Raw genomic sequence first — 13,222 nt, forward strand, 5'->3', positions numbered from 1 at the left:
CAGAGCCATCCTGCAGCTTCAAGATCTACAAGATGGAGATGTCTCTAGTACCTAACCCCACTGCTTTGAGCCTGCCCACTCAGATTTGGGAGCTGGTGAGGGTCATGACTTGGAGCACACTGGCCACCAGAAGACGCTCAGAGGTAGGAAGAAAACAGATACTGTTTGGCCTCAGGAGACCATTGCTGACCCAAGGTTCCCCCAAGAGACATTCACAGCCTGGGGCTCCTCCCTTCTACTTTAACTTACTTTCCTAGGCAGAGGCCTGAAACAGGAGGACTGCCCCTGCCTGGAGTCCCCACCCCTTCTTATTTCCCTTTCACCTCCAGAAGGTTTCTTTTCCCCTCCCTACCCAAATGCCCACTCTAGGCCCTCTCTTCTTCCCCTAGGCTGGCTGAAAAGTAAGTTTTCAAAATACAAAATGGATACTATAGATTTCGTTGCTGTAGAGGAAATGTCTGACAGTTCTTGTATTTAAACTTAAGTAACAACACTGGGACTCAATTTTACATCTTGAGTTCTAGACCAGAGCTCTCTATCCTAAAGAAATATCAGAGGTACTCCTCATGATTATAATAATTAAAAAATAATTATCTGTAGCGACAAGTCTCCCAGGCTGGTCTTGAACACCTGGCCTCAAGTGATCCACCCACCTTGGCCATCCACATTGTTGGGATAACAGGCAAGAACCACCACACCTGGGCTTCGGAGGGGCTTTTGCTTTGTGTGTTTCAGCTGGTCTTCCTGCACAGCTGTCAGTAAGATGCTCCTGCAGTATAGTTCCAAAACTTTCTGCACAAATTCAGTGGATCCTGTGATTTTTTTTAATATGGAATAGCCCCTTTATTTATTGCAGAGAAGCTAGACAACTCACAGTTAGTAACCTAGGGCCTGGAAAATTTTATTTCTTAATCAACACAACTGTTTACAGATGCTTGTGGTCTAAATAGGCAGATTCCTAATCATCCCCAAGAAGAACTGATCCATTGCAAGGTAACCTGGGAGAAAGCTTAGGATTGTTCTGAGGCACTGAAAGCCATTGAAATTCACAGAGAGGGTAGAGAAAAGGAGTCCACAGGTTTTGATCTCCTCATGTTCTGAGTATAACTTGGTCTTTGTTGAATTGCACCTTTGGTGTCAGAAAGAACTGGATTTGAATCCCAGTTCCACCACTCATTACGACGTGATGGTGAATGTGTTTTTAACTTTTCTGAACCTCAGTTTGCTCATCTATAAAAGACGGGATTGTCATGAGGCTTCCATAAGGCAAGTGTGTAAAAATCTGGGGATAGGCCGGGCACGGTGGCTCAAGCCTGTAATCCCAGCATTTTGGGAGGCCAAGGCAGGTGGATCACGAGGTCAAGAGATCGACACCATCCTGGTCAACATGGTGAAACCCCGTCTCTACTAAAAATACAAAAAATTAGCTGGGCATGGTGGCGCGTGCCTGTAATCCCAGCTACTCAGGAGGCTGAGGCAGGAGAATTGGCTGAACCCAGGAGGCGGAGGTTGTGGTGAGCCGAGATCGCGCCATTGCACTCTAGCCTGGGTAACAAGAGTGAAACTCCGTCTCAAAAAAAAAAAAAAAAAAATCTGGGGATAATGCCTGTAATTTAAAAGATGGGGGTGTTATGAGGTTTCAATAAGGTCAGTGTGTTAAAGTCTGGACATGATGTCTTTCATTTTGTAAGTGTTCAATATATGGAGGAGGATTATTTGCCTCTCTTAATTTTTAGAACAAAGTTATAAAATTGGTATTATTCATCTTTTTGAGATGAACAAAGGATCAGTAAGTTTAAATAAATAACCATACTCACAAATCAGTTTACAATATATTTCCTGGGTCATTTCTAGTTATAATAGCAATGATGAACACATTGATAACCTTGAATTATGTGGTGCTTTTCTCTTACATAAGCCTCTTCATTTGGTGAAAATATAGATTCTTTTTTTTTTTTTCAAGACGGAGTTTCGCTCTTGTTACTCAGGCTGGAGTGCAATGGCGCGATCTCGTCTCACCACAACCTCCACTTCCTGAGTTCAAACAATTCTCCTGCCTCAGCCTCCTGAGTAGCTGGGACTACAGGCACGCGCCACCATGCCCGGCTAATTTTTTTTTTTTTTTTTTTTTTTTAGTAGAGACGGGGTTTCACCATGTTGACCAGGATGGTGTCGATCTCTTAACCTCGTGATCCACCTGCCTCGGCCTCCCAAAATGCTGGGATTACAGGCTTGAGCCACCGTGCCCGGCCCGAAAATATAGATTCTAAGTTGCTCTTTCAAAGTGATCATTAGGAAAATGTGATGTACTTATTGTATAAATTTTAGAAAATTTCCTGTTCATCTTGTTAATTTGCTTGAGTAACTGTTTTGAGGTATGGATATAAAATATGAACATATGTTGCTACGTGAATATATCACAGAGTAATCTTAGTTCATGGCAATATTTTTTTCTGAAAGCACCTGGAGAAATTTGTCTTCTTTCTAGTTTCCAAAAAACTAAGAAGCCATGCAGGAAAGGCGGGTCTCTGAATGTCAGATAGTGCATGAGATACAATAGGATACAGCAATTTTAGTGGAATTCATATTCATAATTCACAGTGAGGAAATCTGTAAGTTGCTACCAGCAGCCAATAAATAAAAGGTGGGGCGGGGCCGCTGGGGGCGGGGCCTTGTGAGCCAGTGTCTGGACTCCTATGTCACAAATGGAAGGGTGGTGCGAGGCAGGAACTCAAGGCCTGATTGGTTCCTCCAAAGCAGGAGGCAATCTGGTTGGCAGGACAACTGGCCTTCAGTTGGTGACCTTCAGTTAGTGCCTTCAGTGGGTGCCTTAAGTTGGTGGTATTTGGTTGCCTCTCCTGGAGGGAGGCGGCAGGCTCTCAGCGCGGCAGACCTGGGTGCAAGCAGAGGCCCAAGCTTCCTGAGAAGAGCTGAGGTGCCCCATAGGGACCGAGCAGACCTGTGGCTTGTGCACCGAAGCGAGCCCCAGGCAGGGCCAGCGCAGGAGATCTGCAGAGCCATCCTGAGACTCTGACATCTGAGTGGGCGGCCAGCAAAGGCACAGGCCCCAGCAGAGAGGAGCGGAGGCCTGCTCAGTCTGATTCGGGAGCCCTAACTTTCGCGCATTGGCGACCAGAAGACGCCCAAAGGTAGGGAGGCGAAGGATACCTCTTGGACTCAGGAGATTCTCTGGCTACAGGTGGCCCCAGTGGCTTCCACAGCCCTGGGCTCCTCTTTCCTGCCCCTAGTTAGCTTTTCTAGGCCCAGGCCCCAGGCAGGAGGGCTGGCTCTGCCTGGCGTCCCCACCCATTCTTCTTTCCCTTCTGCATCCAGCTGATTTCTTTTCTCCTCCCTATCCAAATGCCCACTTCTGGGCCCTCTTCTTCCCCTATGCTAGCTGAAAACTAAGTTTTCAACATACAAAATAGATGCTACAGATTTCCTTTGCTGTAGAGGAAGTGTTTGACAGCTCTTGTATTTAAAATTAAGTAGCCACACTGGGATGCACAATTACATATCTTGAGTTCTAGGACAGAGCTCTCTATCCCAAAGCAATGTCAGAGGATCAGAGGTACTCTTCTTGATTATAATAGTAAAAAATGATTATTTGTAGAGACAGGGTCTCAGTGTGTATCCCATGCTGATCTTGAACTCCTGGCCTCAAGTGATTTACCCACCTTGGCCCCCCCACATTGCTGGATGACAGGCAAGGACCACCACACCTGGCACTTGGGTGCACTCTTGCTTTGTGTGTTTCATCTGGTCTTTTTGTGCAGCTGTCAGTAAGATGCTCCTGCAGTACAGTTCCAAGTCTTTCCAGAAAACATGTCACATAGAAATTTAGTGGATCCTGTGATTTTTTTTACATGAAATAGTGATTTTATTGATTGCAGAGGAACTAGACATTCACAGTAACCTAGAATATTTCATGTCTTGATCAACACGCCAGTTAAAAGGTGATGCTTGTGTCTAAATATACAGATTTTTAATCATTCACAAGAAAAATGGAACCATGGCAAGGCACCCTAGAAGGGAGTTTAATATTGTTCTGAGGCGGTCAAAGCCATTGAAATTCACACATGAACAGGTAGAAAAGGAAATCCACATGTTTTGATGCCTCCATGTTCAGAGTATAACTTGGTTCTTGTTAAATTGCACCATTTTTGGCATCAGAGAAAATGGGATTTGAATCCTAGTTCCATCGCTCATTGTGATGTGATGGTGAATGTGTTTTTAACTTGTCTGGGCCTCAGTTTATGAATCTAAAAAGGATGTGATTGTTATGAGGCTTTCATGAGGTAAGTGTGTAAAAATTGAGGCAAAATGCTTGTAGTTTAAAAGAGAGTGCTGTTATGCTTCTATAAGGTATGTATGTGAAAATCTGGACACGATGCATTTAATTTTGTAATTATTCAATACATGGAAAAGGAGGATTATTTTCTCTCCTTTAATTTTTAGAACAAGTTTATAAATTGATATTATTTATATCCTAGAGATGATCAAACGAAGAGTCAGTAAGTTTAAATAAATCACCATAGTCACAAAGCAGTTCACAATGTATTTACTGGGTAATCGCTAGTTAAAAGTAGCAATGATGAGCACATTGAAAATCTTGTATTATGTGGTGGTTTTCTCGTACATAAGCCTCTTCATTTGTTGAAACTGTAGATTCTAAGCTGCTCTATCGTAGTGATGATAAGAAAAATGTGATGTACTTAGTGTACACATTTTAGAAAATTTCCTGTTAGTCTTGTTAATTTGCTTCAATATGTGTTTTGAATTATGGATATATGAATATGTATGGATATATGAAATCCATATATCACAGAGTAATCTTAATTCATGGAATTATTTTTCCTGAAAGCACCTGCAGAAATTTGTCTTCTTTTCAGTTTCCAAAAAACTCAGAGGCCATGGGGGTAGAGAGGACTTTGAATGTCAGATAGTGCATGAGGTACATTAGAATACAGTAATTTCAGTGGAATTTATATTTATAATTCACATTAATGAAACCTGAAAGTTGGTAGCAGCTACCAATAAATGAAAGATGGGGCAGGGCCCATGGGGCAGGGGCAGGGCCTTGTGAACCAGTGCCTGGACTCCCACATCACAAAAGAAAGGGCAGGGCATCATGCGAACTCAAAGCCTGATTGGTTCCTCCTAAGCAGTATGCAATCTAGTTGTCAGGGCAACCAGCCTTCAGTTGATGGCCTTTACTTAGTGCCTTCAGTTGGTGACCTTCAGTTAGTGCCTTCAGAGGAGCTTTAAGTTGGTGGCATTTGATTGCCTTTCCTGGGGAGAGGCAGCAGGTGCTCAGCTCTGCAGACATGGGGGTGAGCAAAGGACCAAGCCGCCCAAGAAGGGCAGAGGTGCCACTTGGGGACTAAACTGACCTGTGGCATGTACACCCAAGCCAGCCCCAGGCAGGGCAGGCACAGGGGATCTGCGGAGCTGTCCTATGGCTCTGACATCTATGACTGCATGGCCAGCAAAGGCACAGGCCCCCACAGAGAGGAGCAGAGGCGCCCGAAACACACTGTTTCCCAATGCCAACCCCAAGTGGGGCCAGCTGAGGGCGCAGTGTGCAGACCCCATCCTGCAGCTCTGAGATCTACAGAGTGGAGATGGGAGTAGCACCAGACTCCACTGCTTTGGAGCCTGCCCAATCGGATTCCAGAGCCATGACCTGCAGCACATTAGCAACCAGAAGACGCCCAAAGTTAGGGAGGCAACGGATACACTTGACCTCAGAAGCTCCTCTAGCTGTTTCTGACCCAGGGTTCTCTCCAGAGGCATCCACAGACTGGGGCTCCTACCTCACACTCCTAGTTAGCTTTCCTAGGCCCAGGCCCCAATTGGGAAGACTGACTCTGCCTCACGTACCCAGCTCTTCTTTCCCTGTTGCATCCAGCTGGTTTCTTTTCTCTTCCCTACCCAAATGCCCACTTTGGGGGCATCTTCTTCTTCCCCTAGACTGACCCAAAACTACGTTTTCAAAATACAAAATGGATGCTACAGAGATTATTGCTATAAAAAAAATGTCTGACAGCTCTTCTGTTTAAACTTAGGTAGCCACATTGGGACTCAATTTCATATCTTGAGTTCTAGACCAAAGCTCTCTATCCTAAAGCAATGGCAGAGGGGTAGAGTACTGTTCTTGAGTCTAATAATTAAAAAATTATTTTACATAGAGGCAGGATATCACTGTGTTGCCCAAGCTGGTCTCAAATCTTTGGCCTCAAGCAATTCACCTGCCTTGGCCTCTCACATTGCAGGGATGACAAGCAAGAACCACCACACCTGGCCTTTGGATGGGCTCTTGCTTTGTGTGTTTCAGCTGGACTTCCTGTGCAGCTGTCAGTAACATGTTTCCACAGCATAGTTCCAAATCTTTCTGCATGAATTCAGTGGATACTGTGATTTTTTTACATGGACTAGCACCTTCCTTTATTGCAGAGAAGCTAGACAATTCAGTTAGTAACCTATTGCCTAGAAAATTTCATTTCTTGATCAATACACCTGTCAAAAGGAGATGCTTGTCCAAATATGCAGATTCCTAATCATTCCAAGAAAATTGAACCACTGCAAACAAGCTGGGAGACAGTTTAGGATTGTTCTGAGGCAGTGAAAGCCATTGAAGTTCACAAAAGAATGGGTAGAAAAGAGAATCCACATATTTTGTACCCTCCATGTTCTGAGTATAACATGTTTCTCATTAAATGCACCATTTTTGGTGTCCGAGAGAACTTGATATGAATTCCAGTTCCATCACTCATTGAGATGTGGTGGTAAATGTGTTTTTAACTCATCTGACCCTCAGTGTGCTGAGGGTTGTTATGAAGCTTCTATAAGGTAAGTGTGTAAAAATCTGGACACAATGCCTATAATTTTCTAAGTGTTCAATATACAAAGAAAGAGGATGATTTTTCTCTCATTTAATTTTTAGAGCAAGTTTATAAAATTGATGATACTCATATTTTTGAGATAATCAAACCAAGGATCAGAAAGACTAAATAGATCACCATAGTTACAAAGCAGTTCACAATACATTTAATGGGTAATTTCTAGTTAAAAGTAACAAGGATGTTCACATTGAATGTTCTGTATTATGTGGTGCTTTTCTCTTTCATAAGCCTCTTGGTTTGCTGAAACCATAGATTCTAAGTTGCTCTATCAAAGTGATCATTAGAAATTGGGATGTACATAATGTGTAAAATTTTTTTAATTTCTTTTCTTATTCTTGTTTGAATAAGTGTGTTATTTTCAAAAATGTAAATCAAATACATGTGGATTGAATATATATGTATATGAAATATGACTTGATTATAGAGTAGGCTTAGGAGATGGCAATGTTTTTTCTGATGGCACCTTCAGAAATCTGTCTTTTTTCTAGCTTGTAAAAATCTTAGACATTATGGGATGAGGAGGGGTTCTATGAATCCCAGATAGTGCATGAGGCAGATCTGGTTTCAGTCATTTTAACATCATTCATTGTAAGGTGATGATGCCTAGCAACTTTATCACAGTGAGAAACTTGAAAGTTCCCAGCAGCCAGCAATGAATGAAAGGTGGGGCGGGGCCACTGGTAGGGCGGGGCCTTGGAGCCACCTGCCTGTGCTCTCAAGTTCCAAGTTTAGGGGGAGGCATGCAGGGGACTCTGGTGGCCTTCAGAGGGTGCCTTCATTGATTGCCTTTGTTCAGTGCCCTCAGTTGGTGCTCTTCAGTTGTTGGTCTTCAGTTGGTTTGGCAGTGGTGGAAGGTGCAGGAGCTCCATCTGTGCTCTTTCCTCCTACAGTCACAGTTCTCAGGCTTGTTGCACCTAGACACACTCTAAATAAAGCAGGCAGGCTCGTGACCTTTACAGACAAGTCAACTCAAGGTAGGTGGGTGAAGTAAGGTGCAAACTGCTAGTGGGATGCAGCCCTATGGCTAGGGTTGCCTGTGCCAGTATGACTTTGCTGGTAAGAGGCGGCATGTTCTGAGCTCTGCAGATGTAGAAGCAAGTGAAGGCCCAAGCTGCCTGAGAAGAGCAGAGTTGCCCCAAGGGGACCCCCAAAGGCAGCACAAGGCAGGGCCAAAATAGGGGTTCTGTGAAGCCATCCTGGGACTCTGACATCTATGAATGGGTGGCCAGAAAAGGCAGAGACACCAGGAGAGAGGAACAGAGGTGCCCAGAATATGCTGTCCCACATTGCCAGCCCCAGGCAGGGCCAGCTCAGAGTGTGGTGAGCAGAACCATCCTGATGTTCCAAGATTATGAGGTGGAGGTGGCGGGAGCTCCTGACCCGACTGCTTTGGGGCCTGCCCAGTTGGGTTTGGGAGCTGGCCAGGGTCCTGGCTTGCAGCACGTTGGTGACCAGAAGACGACCAAAGGTAGGGAGGCAACGAATACTGCTTGGCTCATCTATATGTTATGTTATGCTGATCTATAAAAATTTGGATACAGTGGAAGCTCCTCGGGCCACTGCTGACTCAAGGTTCCCCCCAAAGACATCCACAGCCTGGAGCTCACCCTCCTGTCCCTAGTTAGCTTTCCTAGCCCCAGGCCCCAAGCAGAAGGATTGGTTTAGCCTCGAGTCCCCACCCACTCTTCTTTCTTCCTATCTCAATACCCAGTTCAGTTTCCTCTTCATCTCGCCCCAGGCTGCCTCAATACTAAGTTGTCAAAATTTAAAATGTCAGCTCCAAATTTCTTTGGATAGAGTAAAGGTCTGACAGCTTTTCTTGTTAAACTTAAGTAGCAACTGTGAGACTTACAATTCATATCTTGAATTCAAGACCATGCTCCTTTATCATAAAGCAATGTTAGAGGCACTGTTCTTGATTCTAATCTTATAATGTGATTTTCTGTAGAGACGTAGTCTCACTGTATTGCCCAGGCTACTCTCAAACTCCTGGCCTCAAGTGAACCACCCACATTGGCCTCCCACATTTCTAGGGTGACAGGCAAGAACCACCACACCTGGCCCTTGGAGGTACTCTTGCTTTTTGTGTTTAGGCTGGTCTTCCTGTGCAGCTGTCAGGAAGATGCTCCTACAGCATAGTTCTAAATCTTTCTGCAAACTCAGTGGATCCTGTGACTTTTTTACATGGAATAGCCCTATCTTTTATAGAAAAGCTAGACAATTCACAGTTAGTAACCTAGCGCCTAGAAAATTTCATTTCTTGATCAACACATCTCTTGGCCTAGAAATTGTCTTTTCTTAATCAAAGCACCTGTTTATAAGGAGCTAAATATGTGGTCTAAATATGCAGCTTAGTAATCATCCCCAAGAAAAAGGGAACCACTGCAAGGCAACCTGGGAGGGAGTTTAGGATTGTTCTGAGGCCGTAAAAAACAAGGAAATTCACACAAAAATGGGTAGAGAAAGGGAACCCACGTGCTGTGACTCCTCCATCTGCTGGGCACAATTCATCTTTGTTATGTTGCACAACTTTGGTGTCAGGAAGAATGAAATTGGAATCCCAACTCAGTCACTCATTATGACATGGTAAGGAATGTGTTTCTAACTCCAGTGAGCCTCAGTTTGCTCATCTATAACGGATGGGAGTGTTATCTGACTTCCATAAGGTATACGTGTAATAATCTGGCCATAATGCCTGTAATTACAACATGAGGTTATTCTGGGGCTTCCATAAAATAAGTGTATAAAATCTGGACATAATGAATGTAATTCAGAACATGGGGTTGTTATGTGGCTTCTGTAATGTATGTGCATAAAAATCTGGACACAATGTCTATAAATATGTAAGTGTCCAATATATGCAGAAGGACAATTATTTTTCTCTCATTTAATTTTTAGAGCAAGTTCATAAAATTGTGGTTATATTTTGCAGTTAATCAAACTAAGAATCAGAGAGATTAATTAAGTCACCATAGTCACAAAGCAGTTCACAATATATACTGGGTAATTGTTATTTATTACAGCAATGAGGATCACATTTAAAATACTGTATTATGTAGTGGTTTTCTCTTACATAAGCCTCTTTCTTTGTTGAAACCATGAAGTTTAAGTTGCTCTATGAAAGTGATCCATAGAAAATTGTGATGAAGCTTAGTGTATAAATTTTAGAAAATTTCCTCTATTAGTCTTGTTAATTTGCTTGAATGTGTCTGTTATTTTCAAAAAAGGTAAATTGAACATATATGTATTGAATACATTTGTGTATAAGTATATGTTTAAAACTTTACATTATAGGGTAGACTTAAGTCATGGCAATGTATTTTTCTGAAAGCACATGCAGAAATCTGTCATTTTTCTAGTTTCTATGAAGCTCAGAGGTTATGGGGGAAAGGAGGTTCTATGAATCCAAGACTGTGCATAAGGCAGATTTGATTTCAGTAATTGTAGCATCATTCATTGTAAGGTGATGATCCCTAGGAACCTCAGCACAGTGAGAAACCTGAAAGCACCCAGCAGCCAGCAATGAATGAAAGGTGGGGCAAGTCCAATGGCCGGGCAGGGCCTTGGAGCCATGTGCCTGTGCTCTCAAGTTCCAAGTTTAGGGGGAGGCATGCAGGGGACCCTGGGCCTGATTGTTTCCTCTTAACCAGGATGCAGTCTGGATGGCAGGGCAACTGGCCTTTACCTGGTGGCCTTAACTGGGTGCCCCCATTGGTTGCCTCGGCTTGGCACCCTCAGCTGGTGGTCTTCAGTTGCTGGCCTTGAGTTGTTGTGCAGCCACTGAAAAAGCTCTGTCGATGTTCCCTCCTTCCACAGTCATAGCTCTCAGGCTTGATGCATCCAGGCCCATTCTGAATAAACCAGGCAGGGTGGTGGCTATTGCAGGTAAGTCGGCTCAGGGTGAGCGGGTGAGGCAGGGTGGGGACCGCTAGTGACATGCAGTTTCATGGCCTGGTGCTAAATGTACCAGCCTTGTCTATGCTGGGAAAAGGTGGCAGGTGCTGAGCTGTACAGACGTGGGTGCCAGTGAAGGCCCAAGCAGCCTGAGATGTGCTTTGCTGCCCCTTGTGCATCACGCTGGCCACATGCACCAAAGACACCCTGAGGGATCGCCGGTGCAGGGATTCATCGGAGCCAATCTGGGCTCTGACATCTGAGTTGGTGGCTAACAAAAAGCCAAGCCCCAGCAGAGAGGAGCAGAGGTGCCCAGAACACGCTATACCTCAATGCCAGCCCCAAGTTGGGCCAGCTCAGGGTACAGTGGGAAGAGACATCCTGACACTCTGAGGTCTACCACGTGGAGTTGGCAGTATGCCAGACCTCACTGCTTTGGAGCCTGCACAGTTGGATTTGGGAGCCGGAGAGCGTCCTGACTTGCAGCATATTGGCAACCAGAAGAAACCCAAAGGTAGGGAGGCAACAGACACTGCTTGGCCTCAGGAGCTTCTCTGGCCATTGCTGACCCAAGGTTGCACCTGGAGGCATCCACAGTATGGGGCTCCTCCCTCTTTGCCCTAGTTAGCTTTCTTAGGCTCAGGCCACAAGCAAAAGGACTGGGTCTGCCTTGCCTTCCCAGCTTATCTTGGTTCCCTGCTGGGTCCATCCAGTTTCCTTCCTCCTTCCTACCCCAATGCTGAGTTCTGGGACCTCTTCTGCTCCCCCACGCTGGCCAGAAACTAAGTTTCCAAAGTACAAAATGCTACAGATTTCGTTGCTATAGAGGAAATGTCTAACATTTCTTCTATTTAAACTTAAATAGCCCTATTGGGACTCACAATTTCATATCTTGATTTCTGGATTAAAGCTCTGTATTCTAAAGCAAGGACAGAGGGTCAAAAGTACTCTTCTTGATTCTAATCATTAAAAAATTGTTGGTAGAGGCAGGGTCTCACTGTGTTCCCCAGGCTGGTCTCTAACTCCTGGTGTCAAGTGATCCACCCGCCTTGGATTTTCACATTGCTGAGCAGATACGCAAAACCAGCACACCTGGACTTTGGAGGTGCTCTTGCTTTGCGTGTTTCCACTGCTCCTCCTGCCCAGCTGTCAGTAAGATGCTCCCACAGCGTCGTTCCAAATCTTTCTTCACAAATTCAGTGGATCCTGTTATGTTTTACAAGTAACGTTACCTTTGCTTATTGCAGATAAACTAGACAATTCACAGTTAGTAACCTAGGCCATAGAAATTTTTTATATCTTTTTTGAGATAAAATTTTGCTCTTATTCCCCAGGCTGGAGTGTAATGAGATGATCTTAGGTTGTTGCAACCTCTGCCTCCTGGGTTCAAGCAATTCTCCTGCCTTAGCCTTCTGAGTAGCTGGAATTAGAGGCATTTGCCAGACTCTTGGCTAATTTTGTCCTTTTTAGTAGAGATGGAGTTTTACCATGTTGGTCAGGCTTATCTCGAACTCCTGACCTCAGGACATCTGCCTGCCCTGTCTTCCCAAAGTTCAGGCGACAGCCACCATCCCTGGCCAAAAATTTTATTTCTTGATCAACAAAGCTGTTTCTAAGCAGATGCTTGTAGTCTAAATATGCAGATTCCTAGTCATTTCCAAGAGAAAGGGAACCACTGCAAGGCAACCTGGGAGGGAGTTTAGGATGGTTCTGAGGCCATGAAAGCCATTCAAATTCACACATAAGAGGGTAGAGAAAGGGAATCCACATGTTCTGACTGCCTCCATGTGCTCAGTATAACTTGGTCATTGTTAAGTTGCAGTACCTATGGCGTCAGGGAGAACTGGATTTGAATCCCAGTTCATCACTTATTAGCATGTGATGCTGACTGGGTTTTAACTCCTCTGAACCTCATTGTACTCTTCTATCAAAGATGGGATTATTTTGAGGCTTCCATAATATAAGTGTGTATAAATTGGTGTGAGCAAAATAACTGTAATTTAAAAGACAGGGTTCTTTTAAGGCTTCAATAAGGTAAGTATGTAAAAATCAGGGCACAATGCCTATGATTTTGGAAGTCTTCATTATATACAGAAGGAGGATTGTTTTTCTCTCATTTAATTTTTAGAGCAAGTTTATAAAGCTGGTGTTACTCATATTTTTGGCATGATCAAACCAAGGATCTGAAAGGTTCAATGAGTCACTATAGTCACAAAGCAGTTCACAATACATCTACTGGGTAACTGCCTGTTGAAACTAGCAATGGTGATCACATTTAAAATCTTGTATTAACAGAATGCTTTTCCCTTATGTAAGCCTCTTTGTTTTTGAAGCCATAGATTCTAAGTTGATGTATCAAAGTGATCATTGGAAAACTGTGATATATTAGTGTACAAATTTTAGAAAATGTCCTCAATTACTCT

At 43.9% G+C, this 13,222-nt stretch overlaps 1 protein-coding gene across 1 annotated transcript in view; it reads left to right on the plus strand.

Annotated features, from left to right (window-relative positions):
* Positions 1 to 2,820: 2,820 nt before the first annotated feature.
* Positions 2,821 to 13,222, plus strand: part of LOC103790987 (amyloid beta A4 precursor protein-binding family B member 1-interacting protein-like) — a 216,554-nt gene continuing 206,152 nt past the window's right edge. The window contains exon 1 of the mRNA XM_078329661.1: positions 2,821 to 9,571. The gene's annotated coding sequence lies outside the window, so the exon portion shown is untranslated. The remainder of the gene's footprint in view (positions 9,572 to 13,222) is intronic.

This window comes from Callithrix jacchus, chromosome 7 (genome assembly GCF_049354715.1).
Source record: "Callithrix jacchus isolate 240 chromosome 7, calJac240_pri, whole genome shotgun sequence".
Classification (NCBI taxonomy): domain Eukaryota; kingdom Metazoa; phylum Chordata; class Mammalia; order Primates; family Cebidae; genus Callithrix; species Callithrix jacchus.